Here is a 20,438-nt window from a genome sequence, read left to right as displayed (position 1 = left end):
ACCCCTCCCCATCAGGTTTTTGGCTTAAAGGGATTAGAGCCAGGAAGCCCTTCTCCCAGAGGACATGGGGACTTGGGCTATGTCAACCTGGGGGGAGGCGGGGGGCGAGAGTCCATTGCTCTTTATTGCAGCCCCTCCCCCTTGTGGAGTCCTTCCAAGATGGCCTCCCAAGTGATCATGTCTGGCCTAGGTTTCCCCTCCTCTGAGGGGTCTTCCTGGTCAAGGACTTCTGACCATGCTTTGGGGTCAGGGAGGAAACTGAGGCAGCATTTGTTACCACAGACAAGCTTTGTCTCCTGCGGCTCCTCTGCAGCATTCCAGAGGTCATAGCTCGTTCATCCTTAGCCACAGGGGGTAGAGTTACAATTCCTGAAACCAGGCAGAGCGGTCCACAACATCTCCCACATTTTTGTTTGTTAAATCAATTGAAGTTGTCAGACCTGTGAAAACCACTATTTCCTGTTCTTGAATGTGATCATGGGAAAGTAACTTCCAAATACATCATGAAGCACAAATAAGAATTAAAACAAGGAGACATCCGAGGGATGTCATAACCCAAAGTCCTAAATTCAGTCAGTTGAAAAAATGATACAAATGCATGGAAAAGACAAAAGTGACATTTCAGTTTTTGGGAGAATTAGCACAGACTTCAGGAAGTTACTTTAAAGATATGCAGCACGTCAGAAAGCATCATTAGAATCAATAAACAATCAGTGGGTCCAAAGACCCACATTCTCAGATTAAGTCCATCAAACCAATGTTTGGGGTTCAGCTAACCAAAATTGTCATGGAGGGTTTGAGAAACTACTTGCTAGGTTAAGCATTGAAAGTCCTGCAGCTAATGATATAGCAGTAGCTGCAATTTATCAATTTTGTCCCTTTAAGTTGGTAGAAAAAGTCTCTCTCAGGTGATGTTGAATAACACTCCAGGGGTGTTGGTTGGAATGGTGCACGGCTAGGAGAAATCTGGATCAGGAGAGTCTAATGGGTGGAAGGGCATCACTGTCAGGGAAGCCTTTTCTGTGATATGGCTTCACCCTCATTGCCTGCAGTTCCAGAGGTCATTCTGAAAAGCAAACACAAGCATATACTCTTCTCCAAGTTAAGGGTTAAAATCTGAGAGTACAGTTGGAGTACAAAGCAAATCATTGTAATTTAGAAAATTATAAGTTAACATGGCCAACAAAATCAAATTTTGAGGTGGGGAAGACTCATGATTTCCCCTTTTTTTTTTCTTAAAAAGACCAGTTGGGCTTCACAAATGTGAAAAAAGTGGTGACATGGAAATCACAAGATGCAAAACGACATGAGCTGTGTGACAACAATATCAGGCAATGAGGATTTCCTCAGGAAACAGAGGAGGCCCGTGGGAGAAATATAACTAGAGAAGGGCCTGTTGTCAGGCCCAAGGCAAGTCTCCTCTTCCCAACTGCCCCCACATGGAATGCCCAGCAATCCAGAGTTGCCTAGCAACAGGTCATTGTGATTCAATTCTTAGCTATGTCAGAGAGGCACAGTTGCCTCTGAGACAGTTGGCAGAGCTCTTCAGTGGCAATGGAGGCTTTTGGCAGAGCAGACCAGGTCAGTCCTTAAAAACTCAAAGGGAGGGTGTGCTGGTTTGGTGGCCATAGCTCTAGGTTAGGCTGGGAGCTGTGGCCAATGAGCCACAGTGTGGGGTCTTTAACTAGACATATCTCTAGGTACACTAAAGATGTGTGGATGATGGAATACAAAACAGAGTCAAATGAATTAACAAGGAAAGAGGTGGAAAGCAATAAAGAATCTATAAAAACAAATGTTGAAAGATTTATGACATTTGACAGTGATCTAGATATTGAAAGTAAGCAGGAAACTGCAGCTTACAACAATCTCTTAATAAAAGGGGACTTAGACGTCAAACTGTTCATAGAAAAAGAGATACATTTAACAAAAAAAATACAGAACCTACAGGAAGATATTCAATCTGTAAATGGGACAGCAGGTTTTGTACCAGTAATGTCTTCAACATCACTGGGTGAAAACATCAAACCCATTGCTTCCGATTTTGAACATGAACTGCAGCAGAAAAAACTTGAAGAGAAGATTGACACAGGAAGAAATGTAGCAGTGAAGCACAACTTGCTCAAGGTACAGAAAGCCATTCAATCGCTAAATTCAGCAGATGATCTGGAAACAGCTATGCCTATTTCAACTTTTCTGGGCGATAATATCGACCACTATGCTTCTCAATATAAAAGTCAACTAGAATAACAAAATCTCGAAATGAATATTCTGCGGGGAAGAAATGTAGCAATGAAGGACAAGTTGCTCCAGCTACGGAAAGCCCGTGAGTGGACAAAGGCAGCAGCTGCTCTCCTACCAGCGGTGACAACAGCATCCCTGGATGACAGTATTGACCCCAACGCTTTTGAATATGAGCATGTACTTGATCAGGAAAACTTAGAAGTAATGAATCTGAGAGGAAGAAATGTACCAGTGAAGGACAAGTTGTTCCAGCTACGGAAAGCCCATGAGTGGCTAAAGGCAGCAGGTGCTCTCCTACCAGCCATGACATCAGCATCCCTGGGTAAAAACATCGACCCCTGTGGCACTGAATTTGCACATGAACTCCATCAGCAAAGGCTTAAAGTGAAGATTGAGACAGGAGGAAAAGGGGCAATGAAGCACAAGTGGCTCAATCTTCGGAAAGCCCATCAATGTCTCAGTGTAGCAGCTGGTCTCCTACCAGAGGTGACATCAGCATCACTGGATGAGACTATTGACCTCAGTGCTTCTGAATATGTACATAATTGGAAAAACCTAGAAGTGATGAATCAGAGTGGGAGAAATATACCAACGAAGCAGAAATTTTGGGAGCTTTGGAAAGCCCATCAGCAGCTAAAGGCAGCAGCTGCTCTTCTACCAGCCGTGTCATCAGCATCACTGGGGGAAAACATCGACGCTAGTGCTTCAGAATATGAACATGCATGCCATCAGCGAAACCTTGAAGTGAAGATTGAGACAGGGAGAAATGTAGCAATGATGCACAAGTATCTCAAGGTACAGAAAGCCACTCAATCGCTAAATTCAGCAGATGATCTGGAACCAGCTATGCCTATTTTGTCTTTTCTGGGTGATAATATTGACCCCTATGCTTCTCAAGATAGAAACCAACTAGAACAACAAAATTTCAAAATGAAGATTCTGCAGGGAAGAAATGTAGCAATTAGGGACAAGTTGCTCCAGCTACAGAAAGCCACTGAATCACTAAATTCAGCAGGTGATCTAGGACCAGCTATGCCTATTTTGACTTTTCTGGATAATAATATCAACCACTATGCTTCTCAATATAAAAATCAACTAGAACAACAAAATTTCAAAATGAAGATTCTGTGGGAAAGAAATGTAGCAATGAAGGACAAGGTGCTCAGGCTAGAGAAAGCCATTCAATATCTGAATGCAGCACCTGGCTTCCTACCAGCAAAGTCATCAGCATCACTGGATAAAAACATCGATGTCATTGCTTTTGATCATAAAGATGAAGTTGAACAGAAAAACCTTGAAATGGAGATTCTGAGAGGAAGACACACAGTGATGAAGCATAAGTTGCTCAACCTGTGTAATGCCAATCAATCTGTAAATGTGCCAGCTGGCCTCGTACTAGCTATGCCTGCCTTGACTTCCCTGTGTGATAATATGGACCCCAATGCTTCTCAAAATGAACATCAACTCGAACTGAAAGACATGGACCACCATACTTCTTCCACTTATCAGCACCTACAGAACTGAATGACCCATTGGATTTACTCCAAAATATTTCCAATGTATTCTGAGATCAATGCAGCATGTCATGCATAAGAATTTTTTCAGAACTCTTTTGTTTTTAGGAACGGAATGTCACCTTTTTCAGTGGAAACACTCTACTTGTGATATGAAGCACCTAGATTCACCAGGACATCTCAAGTAACTAAAAATGATCCATCAAGTCTTCAATGTACTGATTGAAGGGATCCACACCCTCAAAATTAGATATGAGTCCCAGTTGCACAGCTCTGTCTTTTTTCACCCACCCAGACCTGCAGCTGGTGGCTTTGGGCATCTTCCTTAAATGCTGGAATGAATGGTTTGCCCACATCCACTCTTCTGCTGCTGTCACCTGACCGCTGTGCTGAAGTTGTTCTCCGTGACTTTCCAGAGTGGAATAGACCATTCTTGAGTCAGCATGACAGTACTTTGAAGCAGTGCCCTTTAGGAAAAAGTCACATAATTGTTTTTGCAGTTTTACTTTGTTTAATAAAGATATTCTTAATACTTTAAAAAGGAAGGATTATTAGTGTTGTTAATAATTAATAATTTCTTTGATATAATCATAAGCTTCAGAGTTTGAAAGGGGCCCCAGATCATCTATCTCCCTGCTAATACAGACTTTGCTTCTTCAACACTCCTAGCTGTTAGTTGTGTGGCTGTATAGCACCACTCCAAAAGGCAGAAGAACTACAATTTTTAATTTTAAAACCAAGAATCCATTGGTCTCCATAATCTTAAGGCCAGAGTTATCAGAGTTAGGGGAAAACAGGGTACAAAGTATAAGTTTTCTTTCCTGAACCCAAATCATAAATACATAAGAAAATATGTGGCAAGCTGGGAAAGAAAAAAAGAAGTTGAAACTAAGCACTTTAGAAGAAAATTTCTTAAAAGTGAAATACAGGTAAACTGGGCAAATACTATAATACTTTAAACCCTTATTTAAGAGTTTAATTAACCCAATCAACTCTTTCCCCTTAATTCAGAAACCAACTTCGACCCCTCACCACACTGAAACAGGCAATAGTGTGTAAACAAAAGGTATTTTATGTTTTAAGGCCTTACAACTCATTCCACTGTAAAGGCTCTCTCCTCAACCCTTCCCCTCTGCTTTGCTTGCAGAAATTTTACAGCTCCAACACAGCACAGCCAATCAGTCACCTCCTATGAGGAGCTTTCTCAAGTCCCCATCCTCAAACAGGGCTGGTATTTTCTGTTGACAGCTCTGACTCTTAGTTTATTCTCTATCAGAGCAGTTAGCAGCCTGAATTTAAATGAGACGAAGACTGTCAAACTTGTGGTTTGGCTAGGGAATACAACCGAATCCTGGGTCTATTACAGTTTTATATATAAAGGGAAAGGAACATTATGATACTCTGCCTTCTTAGTGAAGAAATCCTGTAAACACTTATACCTTTAAGAAAAGGGGTTATTAATTGAATGAAAAATTATTACACAAGTTTACCAATCAGAATGATAGACTTCTAGCAATTATCAGGTTCTTGACAGAGGATATATAGCAACACACTCAAAAAAGACCAGGTGTCTTAAAAGACTTTCCTGTTAAACAGAAGAAAGATAGGATAAGATCACAATTTTTACATGCCTTCACATTGGACAAGAGAGTGTGACTGATACTTGGTGAATGTCTGAAGTTCTGTACTTTATCAGAGCTGGCTGCACCATACGGGGTAATGTCTGCTCCTCAGCAGCTCTAAGGAAATGGGATTATCTTCTAGTGTTTCTGAGATTCTTATTAGGAGATGTATTCTCAAAGCTCTTTGATTAGTTAGACTATAGAGCAGGCTTGAGAATCTTAAAACTTACAGTATGGCAAAGTGACAGGACAGATGTCTAACAAATGTAATATTAGACATATAATATTTTGCTTCCACATCAGAGTCTATTCCTTCTGTTACAACTTACTATGGTCCTTAACTTAACTTAAAGACTGGTCCTTAATATTGTCTAAACTTGTAACTTCCCTCCCTAGCATAAAGGGTTTGCTTGGTATTTGAATGTTTTGAGAGGCATACCAAAATACATCCTTGTTTGTCAACTGGGAAAGTACAAACTTCTAAATATCCATTAGTCAAGTCTTCAATGCAATATGTGATTCACAAAGAGCAGTTCAAAGACTGATCCAAAGTGAGTATATAGTACATTTCTTGGTATGAACTCATATTTACAATGAACCTCAGGGAAAACAGCTCAAGAGACTCCCTCTTAACCCTATATTTTCATGGGTTGAAAATATAGTTGAGCAGGTTTCATCATGTTCACTCTCCTAGTTAAGGAGTACATTCAAAGCTAAATAATAGCCCCAATATAGAGGTGTTTTGCTAAGCCCCACATCACCACACAGAGACTTAACTACAGTTTCAGCTCTCCCATAAATGAAATCGAACCACCCAATGAGGAAATACCTACCTGATCAGCATTAGTTAGGTAATTTGCCTGATAAGCCTCTGCTATCCCCTATAGGGAAAGGAACCTGGCAACAACCTTTTTTGTTTCTAGTACAACTTCCTTGTTCTTGATCCTTTCTAACTATGAAAGTGCTTCATTCTATTTTTTCCTTTTGTTGAATGATTGGGGTGACCCTGGTTAAAAATGCTTCATTTTGTGTAGCTCCTCTGAGTTCATTTCTGTCTGCTGGATTGGGTGCTGCCCCATTCATGAATTGCTGAATAAAGACGATAAGATCTTGGAAATGAATTCAGTTGAATTTTTAATGACTATAAAGTAGCCAATACATATATTCAGATTTCTTGTTCCTCTTCTAGTGCTTGCTTTCTTTGACACCCACATATACTTCACTGAGTTCAGGGGACTTGATTGAGTCCAGAGTCTCCCCACTCTTTAGTCTTACCAGTGCAGGGTAGCATCCCAAACCTCAGATCTTTCTTTTGATTCATTAGAACTTACTGATTTTTCCAGTTTTCCCAGGGTTCTGCCATCTGAGTAGTTAATGGGGTAAATTGAGCTAATGCTGTTTATCTGTGGTAACATTTGCACTTGCACTGAGGTCGATTCAATGATTAATTTGGGACATAACAGAATGAGTGGAAACATTTTATAGTGGGGTGGGAAGGAGCTGTTCTGGGGTCCTTACAATCTCAGCTTCATAGTCAAGTCTTTAGTTTGAATTTGCCTGAACCTTTCATCAACTAAAGCCTGAAAAAATCCTTTCTGTTTCCTCAGAATTTCTTCTTGTGAGAACTGGTAGAAATGATGGAGTTTCTGTAATCCATTCCCATCAACCATAGATGGTAGCTCATATGTAAACTTTCCAATGTAAATACTCCAAAGTAAGCCTGTGAAGGGCCTGGTTAGCACAGATACTTAGCAACCAAAACCCAGTCAGTACTCAAACACCAACTCAAACTGAACTAATTTATAGGTGGCAACCAATGCATGTTGGATGTCAAAGAAAGTGAATCCATTTGGAACTCTCTTCCATTTTAAGATCAACCTTGGAAAAATAATAGAACTTCAGTATCATGCACTTAAAAGTACAAGAGTGGGGATGGTTTAGTTAATTTTGTTATCTCAGTCAGTCACGCGTGAATAGTCCAGAAGCAGCCACGGTTCTTTCACTGAGGCTCTAACCACATCTTTCAAACCACACTCAGTCTACAGGGAGCCAGGGGCTGGCTCTTTCATTCTCTTCAGTGGTCCCTCAGCCCTTCAGGGGGCAGGGCTCCTTTAGTCTCTCAAGGCACCCACTCCCTTTGTACCCTTTCTGTTTTTCCACCCCTCTGTTTCAGGGCCCCTCAATTTCTTTAACTCAGAGATTTTTGATCCATACTGTGCATTAAACTTTCCTAAGGAGTTTTTCAATTATACTAACATTTAGGTCCAAATCCCAGAAGGTCCGATTAGTCTGGTTTGGGCTGAGGCCTTAGGCATTTCTTTGTTCTGTCCAATTCCCTGAGGGAAATGCAAAGTCTGGGTTCAGAACCACTATCCTCTTCTGTTCTTGTCACTCAGGGTCCCACCTCTTTATCTAGTCAGTCTTGCCTGTCTCTCAGTTCCAGTGGGTTCCACTCTGGAAGTTAGAGCCATTGGAAATTTAAACTGAAGTAGTATCAAAAACGATCAATTTTTTCATTTTGACAAGAAAGATTAGAAAGAACACCTGTTAACATTTCTTCTCTTTGTTATTATGTTGAAAGAGCCACTGTCTCTTCCACTATTTTGATATCTTTTTATTACCCTTGCCTTGTAATTGAGTATCACACTGCATGTATGTAATAGCCCTTGAATTTGATCCTGCATTAACTTGAAAAGTACATTTCTGGGCCAAAAAAATATGCCTCCATTTAGTCTTTTGTAATTGCCCCAAGGATTTTGGAAAGGTAACATTAACATTCTATTCATTTATTTTAAAATTTTTATTGTTGTTCAAGTACAGTGTCTTCATTTTCCTGCCACCATTTTCTCCCGTCTCATCTACCCCCACATCCAACCCTCAATCCTACCCCACTTTGGCCTTGTTCATGGGTCCATTATACATGTGTTTGACAACCCTTCCCCTTCTTTCCCTCGTTATCTCCCCCTCTAGATACTGTTCTTAATTTCAATGCCTCTGGTTATAGTTTATTTGCTTGTTTGTTTTGTTGACTAGGTTCAACTTATAGGTGAGATTGTACGGTATTTGTCTTTCACTGCGTAATTTATTACACTTAGTGTAATGTTCTACAGTTCCATCCATGCTGTTGCAAAGGCTAGGAACTCCTTTCTTTGTTCTGCTGTGTAGTATTCTACTGGGTAAATGTATCACAGTGTTTTGATCCACTCATTTACTGATGGGCACTTAGGTAACTTCCAGCACTTGGGTATTATAAATTGTGCTGCTATGAACATTGGGGTGGATAGGTTCTTTTGGGTTGGTGTTTCAGGGTTCTTAGGATATAATCATAGCAGTGGAATTTTTGGGTCAAAAGGCAGATCCATTTTTAGTTTTCTGAGGTAATTTCATATTGTTTTGTACAGTGGCTGCACCAGTCTACCTTCCCTCCAACATTGCACTATGGTTCCCTTTTCTCCACATCCTCTCCCTCTCCAACACTAGTTGTTTGTTGATTTGCTTATGATGGCCATTCTGACCTCTGAGGTGGTATCTCATTGTGGGTTTTAACTTGCATTTCTCTGATGGGTAATGATGCTGATTATCTTTTTTATGTCTCTGGGCCCTCCATATTTCCTCCTTGGAGAAGTATCTGTTCAGGTCTCTTGCCCATTTTTCAATTGGTTTGTCTTTCTAGAGTGGAGTCATAGCAGTTCTTTATATATTTTGGAGATCAAACCCTTGTCCGAGGTATCATTGGCAAATATGTTTTCCATATAGTTGGTTACCTTTTCATTTTAATGCTATTTTCTTTATCTGTGAGGAAGCTTTTAATTTTGATGAGATCTCATTTGTTTATTCTTTCTTATGTCACTTGCTTTAGTGGACGTATCAGTGAGTATATTGCTGCACGGAATATCTGAGATTTTCCTTTCTATATTTTTCTCTAGAATTTTTATTTTGTCACGACTTATATTTAAGTCTTTTATCCACCTTAAATTTTTATTTTTGTGTATGGTGTAAGTTGGTGATTGAGGTTCATTTTTTTGCATGTAGCTGTCCGGATCTCCCAACACTATTTGTTGAAGAGGCTGTTTTTACTCCATTTTATGCTTATGCCCTCTCTGTCAAATGTTAATTAAGAGAGATTTGGTTTATTTCTAAGCTCTCTATTCTGTTCTATTGTCTATGTGTCAGTTCCTATGCCAGTTTTGATGAAAGTGGCCTTGTAATACAGTTTGATATCATGTATTGTGATCCCTCCTACTTTGTTCTTTCTCAAAATTGCTGCAGGTATTCCGGGTTGTTTTTTGTTCCATTTAAGTTTTTGAAATGGGTTCATTCCTATATCTGTGAAATATGTTATTAGTACATTAATAGGGATTTTTTTGAATCTCTAAATTGCTTTGGGTAGTATGGACATTTTGATGACAATAATTTTTCCAAACCATGAACATGGTACATGCTTGTGTCTTTCTTAATTTTTTTCTTCAGTGTTGTGTAGTTTTCTGAATACAGGTCTTTTACATCCTTGGTTAGGTGTATTCTTAGGTACTTTATTTTTCTTATTGCTATATCAAATGGGATTTTTTCCTGATTTTTTTTCTTATATTTCATTGTTGGCAAACACAAATGCCTTTGATTTTTTAATATTGACTTTCTATCCCACTGCTTTGCCAAATTCACTTATTAACTACAGTAGATGTTTGGTGGAGTCTGTAGGATTTTCTGTGTATACAATCATGTCATCTGCAAACAGTGACAGTTTTGTTTCCTCCTTTCCAGTTTGGATGCCTTTTATTTCCTCTTCTTCTCTGATTGTTGTGGCTAGAACTTCCAATACTATATTGAGTAGAAGTGGTGAAAGTGGACAACCTTGTCTTGTTCCTGATCTTAGTGGAAAAGCTTTTAGTTTTTGCCCATTGAGTATGATGTTGGCTGAGGATCTCTCATATATGGCCTTTATTATATTGAGGAATGCTCCCTCTATTCCTACTTTGCTGAGAGTTTTTATTCATAAATGGATGCTGTACCTTATCAGATGCTTTTTCTGCGTCTATTGATATGATCATGTGATTTTTGTCTTTCCTTATGTTTATGTGATGTATTACATTTATTGATTTGAGAATATTGTACCATCCTTGCATCCCTGGGATGAATCCCACTTGGTCGTGGTGTACGATCTTTTTAATGTACTGTTGGATGTTGTTTGCCAGTGTTTTGTGTAGGATTTTAGCATGTATGTTTATCAGTAATATTGGCCTGTAGTTTTTTGTTGTTGTTGTTGTTTCTTTATCTGATTTTGGGATTAGGATGATGATGGCTTCATAAAGAGTTTGGAAGTCTTCCATCTTCTTGGATTTTTTGGAATAGTCTGTGAAGGATAGGGGTTAGCTCTTTCTTAAATGCTTTGTAGAATTCTCCTGTGAAACCATCTAATCCAGGACTTTTGTGTGCTGGGAGTTTTTTGATTACTGCTTCAATTTCATCAGGTGTTATTGATGTATTCAGGCTTCCCACTTCTTCATTCAGTTTTAAAAGGTTATATTTTTCTAGAATTTGTCCATTTCACCTAGGTTTTCAAATTTCTTGGCATATAGTATATAGCAATTTCTTACAATACTTTGTATTTTTGTGGTATTAGTTGTAATCTTTCCTTTTTCATTTCTGATTGTGTTTATTTGGATCCTCTCTCTTTTTTTCTTGATGAGCCTGCTTGAAGGCTTGTTAATTTTATCTTTTCCAAGAATCAGCTCCTGGATTCAGTGATCCTTAGGTCTGTGCTTTTCATCTCTATGCTTTTTAATTTTGCTCTGATCTTGGTTACTTCCTTCCTTCTGCTTGTTCTGGGCTTTCTTTGTTATTGTTCCTCCAGTTCTTATAGGTGTAGGGTTAGGCTGCTTGTTTGAAATGTTTCTATCTTTTTTAGGTAGGACTGTATCTCTATGAACTTCCCTCTCAGGACTTCCTTTTCTGTGTTCCATAAGTTTTGGATTGTGGTGAGTTCATATTCATTTCTTTCCAGAAACTTTTTTATTTCTTCCTTGATCTCATTCTTAACCAAGTCATAGTTTAATGGCATGCCATTCAATCTCTGAAAGTTTGAGTGTTTTTTAGTTTTTTCCTTGTGGCTTGATTCTAGTTTCAGGCCCTTGGGGTTAGAGAAAATGCCTGATATGATTTCAGTTCTCTTGAATTTCTTGAGGCTTGTTTTGTGTCCTATCATGTGGTCTATCTTTGAAAATGTCCCATGTGCATTTGAAAAAAAATGTGTATGTTGCTTCTTTGGGATGAAAGGTTCTATGTATACACACACAATTAATTCCATTTGATCAAGGACATTGTTCAAAGCTGCAATATCTCTGTTGGTATTTTGTTTGGGAGATCTATCCATTTTTGACAGTAGGGTGTTAAAATCCTCTACTACAATTGTGTTGCTGTCAATATCTTTCTTAAAGTCCTCCAAGATTTTCCTCATGTATTTGGGTGCATATATATTTACAATGTTCATGTCTTCTTGATGGATTCTTCCCTTGAATGTTATGAAGTGACCTTCTGGGTCTCTATGACCCTTGTTTTGAAGTCTATCTTGTCTGATATGAGTATTGCTACCCTTTTTTTTCCTGTCCATTTTCTCGGAATATTTTTTTCCAGCCCTTCACTTTGTCTGTGTAGGTCTGTTGTTCTGAGGTGGGTCTTTTGTAGGTTGCTTACATGTGGGTCATGATTTCTTATCCATTCAGCTATTCTACATCTTTTGATTGAGGCATTAAACTCATTTATGTTTAAGCTTATTATCGATAGGTACTTACTCATTGCCATTTTTTTGTACCTCTGATCCTCACTCTCTCTCTCTCTTCCTCTCCCTGTTCTTAAAGCAGACCCTTTAGCATCTCTTGCATAGCTGGTCTGGAGGAGGTATATTCTCTGAGGCCTCTTTTGTCTGGGAAATTCTTTATTTGGTCTTCCATCTTAACTGAGAGCTTTGCTGGATACAGTAGTCTCAGTTGCAAGCCCTTGGTTTTCATTACTTGGAATATTTCTTGCCATTCCCTTCTGGCTTGGAGCATTTCCATTGAGAAGTCAACTCCTAGTCTTATCAGGGCTCCCTTGTATGTTACTTCTGGTTTCTCCCTTGCTGCCTTTAAGATTCTTTCTGTCTTGAAATTTTACCACTTTAATTATGATGTGTCTTGAAGTGGGCCTCTTTGGGTTTCTTTTGATCGGGACTCCGTATTTCCTGGATTTGTGTGACTTTTTCTCTCATCAAATTAGGGAAGTTTTCCATCATTACTTTTCAAACAGGTTTTCTATCCCTTGCTCTTCTTCTTCTCCTAATACCCCTATTATACAGATACTATTACATTTCATGTCATCCTACATTTCCCTTAACTGTTCTTCATTCTTTACGAGTCGAGTCTTTTTTTCCTTTTCTTGCTCTGTGTGTTTTTTCTACCATGTCATACAGCTCGCTGATTTGATCTTCTGCTTTATGAAGTCTACTTTTGATTCCTTCTACTGCGTTCTCCAATTCAGAATGGTGTTCTTCATTTCCTCTTGGCCCTTGTTGGTAGTTTACATTTCCTTTTTCATGTTGATGTAGTTTGCAGTGAGTTCATTGTAGTTTCCCTGTAGTTTCTGGTAATTATCTGTGAGCTCATTGAACTTCCTTATAACTATCGCTTTGAACTCAGTATCTGATAGTTGACTTGCCTCTATTTCATTTAGCATTCTTTTTGAGGCTTCCTCCTTTCCTTTCATTTTGGGATTGTTTCTGTCTTCCCATTGTTTGTGAGATTCTTCTTGTTAGCCCCTGCTTCTTAATCTGTTCTGACCCCCTGGGTTGGTGGTGTGGACTTCTATGGTAGGTGACTGTGAAATTCAGTGGTGCAGTCTCCTTGAACTCCTGAACTTGCTGCTCTTAGGGTGTTGTTTATGTTGGCTCTCTGGATATATTTGGGTTTTGATTGTTGCTGGGTCTTTCTTTTGTGGGTCCTTCCCTCCAACTGGTTGGCTGAGCGTCCCTCAGCCCACCACGTCTTGTATGTTGTTGCGCAGGTGTGGACAGGTTGTGTTGAAGCTGCTTCTTCTGTCTGAGGTTATGAGGAATCTCTCTCACTATTGTTCAGTTGTTTGTTTTGGATAATTTCTCCAGCATTTAGTTGTAATTTCAGATTCGTCCTGGGTGAAGGTTAGTGTAGCTTTCACTCACTCCTCTACCATCTTCCTTTTTCTCTTGGTGGTTCCTTTGTTGATGGTTTCTCTTTTCTAGCAGGTGTATTGGTGTTCAAAGATCCCACCTACTCTTTTATGCGATCAGTTGGAGGGGGAGGGCAAAATGCATTGAGACAGCGGGAGTGTATTCTATGGGACTTAAAGTACCAACCCATAGAGAAGAGATAGGATATCTTTAGGATAAGTATAGTGTTACCTGTGATAGTTCATCCAACTAGACACTTTTTAGATAGGGTGGAAAAGAGATAAGACTCTTGTTGGAGGGGGGAATGATTGTGAGTTGAATTCAAAAAACAGAGCTTGTGGGAGGTCAGATTATGAGATACAGTTAAAGGATAGAAAGTAGGTGTAGTATGTGAGAGAATAGAGTTAACCATTACCATAGTTGTTTTGTCCACTAATCTACTGATGGACACTTACTTGCAGAGTGAGATGCTGTCCACATCTTGGCAATTGTAAATAACACTGCAATGAACATAGGTGTGTTTAATGTTCTTTCTGATTAGTGTTTTGGGTTACTTCAGCTATATTACCAGAATTGGACTGCTGGGTAAAAAGGCAAATCCCTTTGTACTTCTTTTGAGGCATCTCCATATTGCTTTCCACAGTGGCTGCATGAATCTGCAGTCCCACTAAAAGTGCAGAAGGGTTCCCCTTTCTCCACATCCCCACCAGGACTTGTTTGTTGATTTATTTGTGATAGCCATTCTGACATTTGTGAAATGATATCTCATTCTTCAAATGTATTTTATTGATTATGCTACTAGAGTTGTCCTCAAATTTACCACTCTTCCCTCCAGCAATCCTTCCACTCTTAGTTCATGTCCATGGGTCATACATATAAGTTCTTTGGCTTCTCCATGTCCTATACTACACTGAATATCCCTCTGTCTATTTTGTACCTATCAATTTATGCTTTTTAATCCCTGCATCTTTTCTCCCATTTTCCTCTTTCCCCCTCCCAGCTGATAACCCTACAAATGATCTCCATACCTATGAATCTGTTCTTGTTCTGGTAGTTTGCCCAGTTTGTTTTTTAAAGTCATTTTTTTATAGTTGTGAATTTGTTGCAATTTTAATTTTTATAGTTAAGTGACACCCTTGCTGAATAGAGGAGTCTAGGTTGTAGGTTCTTGCTTTTATCCCTTTGAGTACTTCTTGCCAGTCCCTACTAGCCTGCAAAGTTTCTTTTGAGAAATCAGCTGACAGTCTTATGGGAATTCCTTTGAGGGTAACTCTCCACTTTTCTCTTGCTGCTTTTAAGATTCTCTCTTTATCTTTAACCTTTGGCATTTTCATTATGATATGTCTTGGTGTGGTCCTCTTTGTGCCCAAATTCTTTGGGACTCTCTGTGCCTCTTGCACTTGTATGTCTGTTTCCTTCACCAAATTAGGAAGGTTTCCTTTCATTATTTACCTTCAAGCAAGTTTTCAATTTCTTGCTCTTCCTCTTTTCCTTCTGGTTCCCCTATGATTTGGATGTTAGTATGTCTGATGATGTTCCAGAGGATCCTTAGACTCCTCATTTTTTAAATTGTTTTTTTTCTTTTTACTGTTTTGATTGAATGCTTTTTTATTCCTTATGTTCAAATCTGTTGTTGACTTTCAGCTTCATGCCTTCCACTGTTGGTTCCTTGTCTATTTTTCTTTATTTCACTTAATGTAGCCTTCATTTCTGCGTGGTATTTTTTATGCTGTCGACTTAGAAAGTTCTTTGAGCATCCTGATAAGTAGTATTTTGATCTCTGCATCTGATAGGTTGATTATCTCCATTTTGTTTAGTTTTTTTCTAGAGTTTTGTTTTGTTCTTAGGGGCCACATTTCTTTGTCTCCTCAATTTGGTTGCATCTGTAAGTTTGTTTCTGTGTATTAGAGCTCTTTTATCTCTGCCTTAGTAGCATGGTCTATTGTAGAATAGGCATGTGTGAACTGGATTGTGTGGAGCTTTAGGTAATCACCAGGGCAGGGCAACCCACTTCATACTTTTGTGTGTCTGTGTGTGGGAAGGGCTTGGTGAGGGAACAATGCCACTGCCTCGCTTTTGGAAGCTTGCCCAGGAAAAAACTGTCTCCTGGCCTTTGTCGATTTCCAGTTACTTTACTGTCTTCCCATATGTGACAGGTGCCCCTCCAGTTGTTGCTTAGGTGCTGAATCCCAGAGAGAGTGGGGCTGCTTAAGTCCTAAGTCCCTGTGGGCCCTTTAAGAGGAATTTCCTGAAAGTCCAGGAATTTCATCTGCCACCCCAAACCCCACTGGTTTTTACAGCCAGAAGTGTTGGGAATTTATCTTCCTAGTGCTGGAACCCTGAACTGTGTCATCTGGCCTAGGGCTGGGATCCCTTGCTCCCAAGGCATCCCTTTCCATTTTTATTCACCACATCTAAATTCAGAACTGCCCATTCTTACATCTCTCTGTGCAACACTGCATTCCTCACCTCTCTGCCCATTTTCATGTCTCTGCCAATCAAGCCCACCTGGATGAATATAGCTTCTTTAAATTCTTGGTTGTAGTACTTCTATACAGCCTGATTTTCTGACAGTTCTGTGTGACACTTGTTTTGTGGTCTAGTTATAATATTTTATGTAGTTGTGCGAGGAGGTAAAGCATGTTTAACTACACCGTCATCATGACCAGAAATCCAGTTGTGGTTTTAATTAGCATGTCTCAGATGATTGGGATGTAAAGCATCTTCTCATATGTCTATTGGAAATCTGTGTGTCCTTTTTGTTAAATTCTCTGCCCAGATCCTTTGCACGTTTTTAAATTGTGTTGAGTTTCTTTTGATGTTGAGTTTTGTAAGTACTTTATATTAAGTTCTTTGGGTATTAATATTTGTATCAGATGTATTGGTGAATAGGTTCTGCCATTCTGTGGGCTGTCTTTTAGTTTTGTTGATGTTTTCCTTTGCCAAGCAAAAAATTTTTGGTTTGTTGTAGTCCCATTTGTTTATCATTTCTTTGGTTTCTCTTGCCTGGGTAGAGGTATCTGATAAACTAATGCTATAAGCAATGTCCAATATTTTGCTGCCTGTGTTTTCTTCTGTGATATTTATGGTTTTGGGTTTATCATTTAAGTCTTTAATGCATTTTGAATTTATTCTTGTGTGTGGTGTAAGAAGGCTGTCAAGTTTTATCTTTGTGTATGTGTCTGTCCAATATTCCCAACACATTTATTGAATAAACTATCTTTAGCCCATTCTATGTGCTTGCTTCTTCTGTTGAATAGTAATTGACTATAAAAGTGTGAGTTTATTTTTAAGCTCTCTATTCTGTTCCTTTAGTCTATGTGTCTGTTTTTATGCCAGTACCATGCTGTTTTGATAACTATGGACTTAAACTAGAGTTTCACATTATATAGCATGATTCCTCCAACTATGATCTTTCTCAAAATCACTATTGTTATACAGGGTCTTTGGTGGTTCATATAAATTTTGGAAATATTTGTTCTACTTGTGTGAAATGCATCACTGAAATCTTGACAATAATTGTGTTGGAGCTATAAACTGCTTTGGGTCATATGAACATTTGAATGATGGTAATTCCTTCTATCCTTGAACATGATATATGCTTCCACTTCTTTGTATCTTCAGTTTCTCTCTTCAGTGTCTTATAATATTCTAACATCCAGATCTTTTAAAAACTAAGTTAGGTTTGTTTTTTTTTCTTTTTTAAAGATTCTTATGGACCCCCTCTATTTTTTTTTCTTGATGAGTCTGGTTAAAGGATTGTAACTCTTGCTTATCTTTACAAAGAACCAGCTCATGCATTCCCTGATCTTTGGTAGCATTTGGTTAGACACTATTTTGTTTATGTTTGCTATAAACTTTATTATTTTTTACCTTCTACTCACTTTAGGCTTTATTTGATGATCTTTTCCAAGTTGCTTTAAGTTTAAAGTTAGATTGTTTATTTAAGCTTTTTCTTGTGTGTGTGTGTTTTGAGATAGGCCTGTAATGCTATAAATTTCCCTCTTAGGATTGCTTTTCCTGTGATCCACAGAGTTTAGATGGTTGTGTTTTCATTTTGATTTGTTTCAAGCTATCTTTTGATTTCTGTCTTGATATCATTGTTAACACATTCATTGTTTAATAACATGTTATTTGACTTCCATGCCCTTGCATGTCTTTCAGTGTTCTTCTTGTAACTGATTTCTAGTTTCATAGCATTGTGATCAGAGAAGATGCTTGATATAATTTCAATCTTCTCATATTTATTGAGACTTTTGTGTTCTAACACGTGGTCTATCCTAGAAAATATCACATGTGTACTTGAAAAGTACATGTATTTTGTGCTTTAGGGTGAAATGGTGTGAAGATTTCAATTAGGTCAGTTTGATCTAGTGTGTCATTTAAGGCTGCTGTTTCCTTGTTGATTTTCTGCCTGGAAGATCTGTCCACTGACATCAGTGGGGTGTTAAAATCCCCAACTGTGACTGTACTTTTGTCAATCCCTCCCTGTAAGTCCATCATGATTCACTTTACATATTTAGGTGTTTCTGTGTTGGGTGTGAAATGCATCCTAGCATTATATTCTCTTGTTGGATTGTTTCCTTTATCATTCTACCACGTTCTTCTTTGTCTCCCTACTGTGGCCTTGACTTTAAAATCTACTTTGTCGGCATCTTTTCATGTGTCCCTGGGCCCTCTATATGTCCTCCTTGGAGAAGTGTCTGTTCAAGTCTTTTGCTCATTATTTAATTGTCTTTTTTGTCTTCCTGGTGTGGCATTGTATGAGTTCTTTATATATTTTGGAGATCAAGCCCTTGTCCCAGGTGTCACTGGCAAATATGTTTTCCTATATGGTTGGCTCTCTTTTCATTTTAATGCTGTTTTCTTTAGCCATGCAGAAGCTTTTGAATTTTATGAGGTCCCATTTGTCCTTTTCTTGATGTCCCTTGCTTTAGGGGACATATCCATAAGATCTTGCTGAATGGAACATCTGAGATTTTCCTGCCAATGTTTTCCTCTAGGACTTTTATGGTGTTATGATTTATATTTAAGTCTTTTGTTCACCTCGAATTTATTTTTGTGAATGCTGTAAATGGGAAATAAGCCAGGCAGTGAGGGACATATTCTGTATAATCTCACCTTTAACTGGAACATAATCAACAAAAGAAAAAAGTAAACAAAATAAAACCAGAGTCATTTAAATTGAGAACAGTGTAACAATAGCCAGAGGGGAGGGTTGAGGGGACAGTGGAGAGAGGGTTTTCAGGAACTAGTATAAAGGACACATGGACAAAACCAAGAGGGAGGGTGGAAGGAAGCGAGGGACATGAGTTTGGAGGGGTGGGGAAAAGTACAAGTAACTGTAATTGAACAACAATAATTTAAATTTTAAAAAAAATCTATTTGGTCAGAATAAATACTGCTACCCTGGGTTTTTTTCTTTTTCTTTCATTTGCATGAAATTTTTTTCCACCCCTTTAGTATTTGTGTGTATCTTTTGATCTGCAGTGGGCCTTTTGGAGGAAGCATATAAATGGGTCTTGTTTTCTTATCCATTCAGCTACCCTGTCTTTTGGTTGTAGCATTTAAGCCATTTACATTTAAGGTTATTATTGATAGATATGTATTTACTATCATTTAATTGTTAGACTATATTCCTCTGTTTTTTTTCTTCTCCTTTTCCTTCCCCTTCCCTTTCTCTTTCTTCTCTTTCTCCTTTTCCAAGCAAGCCCTTTGACTTTTTTTAGTACTAGTTTGAAATTAGAAAACTCCTTAAGCTTTTTCTTTTAAGGCCTGGGAAGCTCCTTATTTCTCCTTTAATTTTAAATAATAGCATTGCTGGGTAAATTACCCCGTTTTCTAGGTCCTTGCATTTCATTACCTTGACTATTTCAAGCCACTCTCTTCTAGCCTAAAATGTTTCTGTTGAGAAATCAGATGACAGCCTAATTGGTGCTCGTTTGTAGGTAAGTACCTGCTTTTCTCTTGCAGCTTTTAGGATTGTCTCCTTGTCCTTAAGCCTGCCATTTTAATACGATGTTTCTTCATGTAGGCCTCCCTGGATCTATCTAGTCTGGGACTCTCTCAGCTTCCTGGACTTGTTCTATTTTTTTTCTTGATTAGGGGTGTTTTGGCCATTGTTTTTTTTTTTTTTTTCAAATAGGTTGTTGATATTTTGCTCTCTCCTCTCCTCCTGGTATTTCCATGATGTGTGTGTTGTTATGCTTCATGGCGTCCCAAAGGTTTCTTAAGTTCTCATTTTTAAATTCCTTTTTCCTTTTGCTACTCTGCTTGCCTATTTTTTTTCTTCTTAGTCTTGCAAATCGCTGAAACAATCCTCTGCTTCATCTAACCTACTGTTTATTCTTTCCAGTGATTTATTTATTTTAGATATTGTGTTCTTTTTTCTGACTGATCATTTTTCATGCTTTCTATGTCTTTTTTCATGCTGTTGAGCATCTTTATGATCATTGCTCTAAACTCTTTATCTGATAGATCATTTGCCTCCATTCCATTTAGTTCTTCTACTGGAGAATTCTCTTATTCTTTCTTCTGGGGTCTGTTTCCTTGTCTTCCCTTTTTGGCTGCCTCTTTGTATTTGTTTCTAGGTATTATGTAGATTTGCAAAGACTCTGGCACAGGCTTATGTTAAGCCCTGCCTGTGACTGGCTCTGGGCAATCTGTTGGGAGTTATTAGTGATCCACAGAATGTGTTCCTTTCTGCTGAGCTTGTTCGTGTGCAGGAAAAAACAGGGTGCACACCGAGGCTGACTCTAGCAAGTATCAGGTCCATGGGAGTGTCAGCTAAACTCTCAGAGGTCCCAGAGTCCTACCTCTGCTTCAGGGCTTTCTGTTAGGCTTATACAATGAAAGTCACCCCTCTGTACCCCTCAGCAACAG

The sequence above is a fragment of the Sturnira hondurensis genome, unplaced genomic scaffold (genome assembly GCF_014824575.4).
Source record: "Sturnira hondurensis isolate 20B ecotype Veracruz unplaced genomic scaffold, ASM1482457v3 Scaffold0016684, whole genome shotgun sequence".
Taxonomy (NCBI): domain Eukaryota; kingdom Metazoa; phylum Chordata; class Mammalia; order Chiroptera; family Phyllostomidae; genus Sturnira; species Sturnira hondurensis.
This window is presented reverse-complemented; position numbering follows the sequence as displayed.